The 6,044-nt window shown below is 52.6% G+C and overlaps 1 long non-coding RNA gene across 7 annotated transcripts in view; it reads right to left on the bottom strand.

Annotated features, from left to right (window-relative positions):
• Positions 1–6,044, bottom strand: part of LOC104875994 — a 24,269-nt gene that overhangs the window by 9,829 nt on the left and 8,396 nt on the right. For all 7 annotated transcript variants that reach the window (XR_002026026.2, XR_002026027.2, XR_004515106.1 and 4 more), the window contains one exon: positions 602–704. This is a non-coding gene — a long non-coding RNA (uncharacterized LOC104875994). The remainder of the gene's footprint in view (positions 1–601; positions 705–6,044) is intronic.

The raw sequence follows: 6,044 nt of genomic DNA, 5'->3' as shown, positions 1-6,044 counted from the left end.
GTGGTTCCTCGCCTTTTGTCTCGTGGCTTGCCAGCTATGGCTAGGTGTGCCTACCCTGTGCTTTTCCGGGAGGCCTTCCCTTCAGGCTGGGGACAGCAGTCAGTTTACCTCTTTCTGGCTTTCATGGACACTGCACATGCCCGGACGTGCATCCTGCCTTTTTGTGTGAGAGAAACCTGTGAACTACCCTACCACACCACGCTTGCTCTGCCTAACCCAGGGGAGCCCCAAAGGAGGCAGCAGATGTATAGAGGGGCCAGGCGAGTCTGCGTCTTGACTCCACAAAGTGGCTGTGCAGCCTGGATCACCCCTCTTCACTCCTCTGGGATGTGTAAGAAGGCACAGGGCTCTCAGCAGCTTTCCCAAGTCTCACAGTGCCTTAGGCTGACTCCTCCCAATATCCCTCTCCCACCCTTTCTCCTCCTGGAGAAGCCCCTGTCCTTCTGAGTCCCCACGACGGACAAATCTAATGTCCTGCAGGCAGGAATGCCAAAGGCAAGCAAATCCTCAGAGTCAGGAATTGTGGCGCTCTGATAACCGCTGCTAGCCACAGGAAGACCCTCCCTCCTCATCCTCCCAGCGGGGGCTGCGCCTCACTCACCGCGGGAGCTGTCCGTGGTGCTGGACGTGGCTCTGTCATCCACAGCAAGGAGAGAGGGCGGGAGGGTGGTGGGGCACCCACCCGCCCCAGTTCAGGTCAGAAACTAAAAGGAAGAGAGCAGAAACGTTTGGATACAGTAAGGAAATGGGAAATGTACCCCAGCAGAAAGTCTCCTCCCCGAAGACGTCCAATTGCCGGTACTATCAAGAAGGCTGGACAGCGGCAGAATCAAGGAACCACTGAACCTCCCAGGCCTTTATCATGAATTGAGGTGCCCGGATTGGTCCACCCTCCTCTAGATCCCAGCGGGAAATCCAGGAGATGGAGTCGGCGCTTTTTGCCCTTAGGAAACCAGCTCAGGTTCAGGAGAGAGGCAGAGAGAGACAGAGAGAGACAAACACAGAGAGACCTCTAAGTTTTAAGACTCCTACAAAGACTTTTCAGCAATAAAGATGAGAGACACCACCCTGCCTGCATTGTAGATATTAGGTACTTAGGTAGAAAACAGGCAGGGACGGACCAAGGTGTAGGTGTGTGTGTGTGTGTGTGTCCCAGAGAGATGAGATTACATAATTGTTCTTAATCCAAGTTGTTCAGTAAATGAGACTGAAGTCCGGACTCATTCCAGGATTTCATTGGTCTGAGGCTGGGCCCAAACATCTGTATTTTTTTAAAGTGCTCCCTTAGTGATTTTTATGCATAACCACGTTGTGAATCACTGGCCTAGAAGGAAGCAGACAAGAAAAAGTGCAGGGGTGAAGCCTGATGGGCTGGGGGAAGACACCCCTAAAGAAGAAGGAACAGCCTGGCGTGGTGGCACACGTCTGTGATCCCAGCACTCGGGAGGCTGAGGCAGGAGGGTCGCTGTGAGTTCAAGACCAGCCTGGGCTACACAGTGAGTTCCAGGTCAGTCTCAACTACATAGTGAGACCCTGTCTCAAAAAACCAAAAAAGAAAAAAAGAAGAAAGAACAAATGGGGAGGATAAAGACAGAATATAATCCCGTGCCCACAGGTGCCGGGGGCCGGGGAGCCACTCAGGTGTTGGGCTACTCTTCTTGCTTTGGACACCCAAACTACCCCAAGGCGAGGACCCCAACCATCTCTCCACCTGGTCCTCGCACAGAAACAGGGGTAGGGGGAATGGCCTGAGGATGCACTGCTCCCCTTCACCCTGAGGGTCCCCAGGAGGCAGCTGTGGAAGGTAAACAGCAACAATGGTCCCTTTCAGTGTCCAGACTCCAACCCTTCAGTCCAATTAGCAGACACAGCAAACAGCAATTCAGCTGCCTTCAGCTGCTGTCATAACAAACTCAGAGCTGCCTTAATGGGGAGATTAGGGCAGGAGGAGGGGGTGTCACCAGCCCTGGCAGAGCCTGGGAGGGAAGGAGGGGACTCCCCTTTTCACTCACCGCCTCCTAACACGCACACACCACCCACCTTCCTCCCATGGTCCCGCTCCTCAGGCTCCTCAAAGGCCCAGGAACGGCCTCAGTTTTGTCCCCACCTCTTTCAGGCATTTGAGAGCATTGGCCTGTGGACCACACAGTGCTATGATCCTGGGTCTCTGAGGTCTCACAGTACAGGAAAGGAGACAGGGAAGGTGAGCCTGAGCCCAGAACACTGGGGTGAGCGGCAAGCGAGGAAGTAACCGCCGCCACGCCACTCCCGACCTTGTAAGAACAGACTCCCAGAGGCCTCTGAGACGGGCTCTTTCTTACAAATACGCCCAGTGGCCATTCTACCAGGCTGGACCCAGCCTTTTCTCCCCACAGGCTTCTGTGCCTCCCACCCAGATCCCCAGGAGCCCCTCCTTGACTGTCAAAGCTCAAAAAAGAGGAGGGAGTGGCTCGCCCTTGAAGGTAAACTCCATCACAAACACACCAGACCTAAGATCAAGCACACACTTTTCAAGCAGTCTTCCCCAACTGGAGACTTCGACCTGTCTGCAACCTAAAGGTTTCCCCAACCCTCAGGCACCACCCACACCCACGTTATGGGGTAGGTTACAGAGAATACTTCCTACGCTGCATCTAACAACCCTGAGGAACTCTGGGGATGACACAGGGGCTTCCGTGAGGCCCTGGGTTTGGCCTCTAGCGCCACAAAAATAAAAATGCTAAGGGTATATTTTTATGCCCATTACACAGCTACATGAATCAAGACTCAGAGGTCACTGGGTGTGGTCCTGCACACTTATAATCCCAGCACTCTGGAAGGTTGAAACATGAGGATTGCCAGTTTGAGCCCAGCCTGGGCAATTTATAGACTTAGTGACTGACAGACCTTTCTCAAAATAAAAAATTTTAAAAGCATTGAAAACGTAGCTCAGTGTGAAGGCTCTGCATTCAATCCCCAATACTGTACTGCAAAATATATAATTGAACACTGGCACAGGGATGTGCTCAGCTGTAAGTGAGGCTCCTGACCGTGGACTGGCTCGGTCACATCTGTGCTTTCCATTTCTTTCCCCACCCCAGGCTCACAGGTTATGATGGTTATTATAATTCTCATGAGCACAAGGACCTTTCCACAAGACCCTTTCAATGCCTGGAACTGGGGGAAATGTCCCAGGGTGAGGGTGTAAGTAATAATACAAACTTGAGTCAGATATTTAGGAGAAAGTTGTCTTTGCCCGCCTGGGCTGAAATCAGTAGGGAGTTATTAGGGTGAGCAATGGGGGGAAAAAGAGAGATCAACAACCAGCTTAGGATCTGCTTTCCAGTAAATTAGGTGGATATAGCAAGACCCAAAGGACAGAACTAAAACTTCCTGGACACAGGCCGGGGACTGATGGTGCAGCAGGCTCTCCTGACGGGTTGCTGAGCAGGCTACCAGGCCCTGTCCACACCTCCCAGTCCTGTGGAGCTCCTGCTGGGTTCAAATGGGGGAGGAAAGGACTAGGGGGGTGCCACTGGGAGTTCCTATCTCTTCCTGCAGTGGATTTACCTGGATTTGGAGAGGCACTGTCCCACCACACTCCCTAGTACCATGAGCCCACATCCACCCTCGCACTGGCTCAGTTTCCTACCCTCACAAGCAAACAGCCACCCATCACTCTCCTGGAAAGCCCCCCCACACACACACATGCACACACACTCACAGCATATGCACACATGAAGCAGACACGAACGCTCCCACTGCTCCTGGGTTCCACCCCTCCTTCCCATGGAGGTGCTTGCTTTGTGGGGTGCAACCCTTCAACTCCCTCAATAGAGGCCCTCTATTCTCCTTTGAAGGGTCCTGTGGGCAGATGTGCTCCTGGGAGACAACATTAACAAGGAAATCGCTGTGGTCAGTAGTTCAGGCTCTAAGTCTCACGTAGACGAATCTGGGGATCCCAAATGCACATTTCTAACAAGCTCAGGAAGTTAAAAAGAGCAGGAGGGACTGGGGAAGTAGATCAGTGGTAGAGAGCATCTCCTTGTTTAGCAAGCGTGAGCCCCTGGTTTGATCCCCAGCAACATAACAAAATAAAAATAAACAAAAACTATCGATAGGGGCTGGGATTTAGCTCAGTGGTTCCACTGCCTGCCTCAAAAGTGCAAGCTCCGAGTTCTATCGCTAGTACCAAAAAAATAAATAAATAAAGAAACCAACCAGAAAGCTTTTTGGGGGGCAGTACTGGAGATTGAATTCAGGGCCTCATGCATGCTCTGTAAATGTCCTACCACAGAGCTACATCCCTAGCCCTTTACAATTTGTATTTTGAAGTGGAGGATACCTGTAATCCCAGCACTGGGGAGGTAGGCAGGAGGCCAGCGTGGGCTACATACTGAGTTCAAGGCCAGCCTGCACTACAAATTAAGACCCTGACTCAAACCCCTCCCCAGTTTTATTTTTTTGGTACCAGGGATTGAACTTAGGTCCTTGCGCTTGCAAGGCAGGCGCAGGAAGCACTGAGCTAAATCCCCAGCTGTCCAATTTTATTTTGAGGCCCTAGGTTGTTCAGTCTGGCCTTGAACTTGTGATCCTCCTGCCTCAGCCTCCCAGGTAGCTGGGGGAGATTAATCAGGGGCTTTCCCAAAGGAATACATTTATCTTTATGACCTAAATATCTCAGGCCAAAGAGTGTTCTAGAGGAGCACCAAGCTGCCTGGAAGCCTGTCTCTCTCGCGGTTGTAACCAGGCTCTCCTTGGTTGGCTGTCTCCCACCCTTCCCACACTTCCAGGGCACCTTCATCTCCTCCCCACCGTGCTTGCTCTTTCTCCAGCGCCCCACAGACAGATTCAGCGGGAAGAGCTCTGGGTTTGAAGCCATTTGGGTGCGTGATTGTTCCATAGCAGTCCCCTGTGTTGGGAGAGTGAAGGAAGCCACTAGATACAGTGCTAGGGATCACTGGTCCCAGCCTAAAACCTGTTCCCTTTCCCCCTAATCCAGTCTCCATTCCTTTTCCTCCAGAAAACCCAAATTCCAAGCAGCTGAAAAAGCGCTAATCTCTCCAGCCTGCAAATCCCTAAGTGAAGAAGTCATATGTATTCCAAGCACCCTGCAGCCCATTTTTTAAAAAAATGTTTGGATTCTCCAATATTTCTCCCACACGATATATAATCAAATCATTATCTTCTAGCTATGAAAATCAGGTCCTGGGAGAAAAATTTAAATTGACACAGGGAAGTGGAGTCAGGCCGCATCATCTTGCCCAGGTCTCCTGCTCCCTGGCCACTCCTTCCGGTCCTGTGTCCAGTGGCCAGGGAACCGGTGGGAAGTGGGGGCCTCCAGTTTTGACCACTTTTACTTTTACTCTGCACAGCGCCTCCCGCCCCTCTTTTTCTCAGCTGCACCTAACACTCTTTTGCTTAAAATATTTAGGTCAGGCCAGATAAATGGATTCTTGTAGGAAAGGCCCCAATTAATCTCACGAATTCTTTGCTTTCTGGGAGCAGCAGAGACTCTAAACTACAAATCCCTTTGTGTCCGGCTCCCTGAGGCCCTGTGCTCTAGGCTGTGATCTCCAGGTGTGAGGCTAGGGTAAGAGGGTAGGGCCTCCACAAAGACTCCACGGCCCCTCTGGTCATTCTGAACAAAGCAGAGGAGATTTTTTTTTAAAGGGTCGCTCAGTGCTGGGTCAGGAGGAGGAGAAAGTACAGAAAGGAAGCAGATTCTGCGACCCTGGACCTAGATCTCAGCCGGGCAGAAGGGTCTCCCGTTAGCCCGTTCCATCGGTTCCTCTGCAGGCGCAACCCCTACTCCCTCCCAGTCTCGGCCAAACCGGCTTGGGGAGGGCCAAAGCCCGGACGGGATTCTCCAATGCCTTCCCACAACCTGCCCGCCGGCAATATCCACGCAGTGGAGGGAACTGCTCCCCAGCTCCGGGGAGCCTGGGCCCGGGCCGGCGCGCCCCACACAGCCCTGCAAGGGTTTCCACCCATGCGCTGGGCGCAGCTCTCAAGGCACGAACAGTGGGGCAGGGCCACCACCGGACCCCGGAGGGAAGGGCCGG

Source organism: Fukomys damarensis, unplaced genomic scaffold (genome assembly GCF_012274545.1).
Source record: "Fukomys damarensis isolate Sample0158 unplaced genomic scaffold, DMR_v1.0_HiC HiC_scaffold_33, whole genome shotgun sequence".
NCBI lineage: Eukaryota > Metazoa > Chordata > Mammalia > Rodentia > Bathyergidae > Fukomys > Fukomys damarensis.
This window is presented reverse-complemented; position numbering and strand designations above follow the sequence as displayed.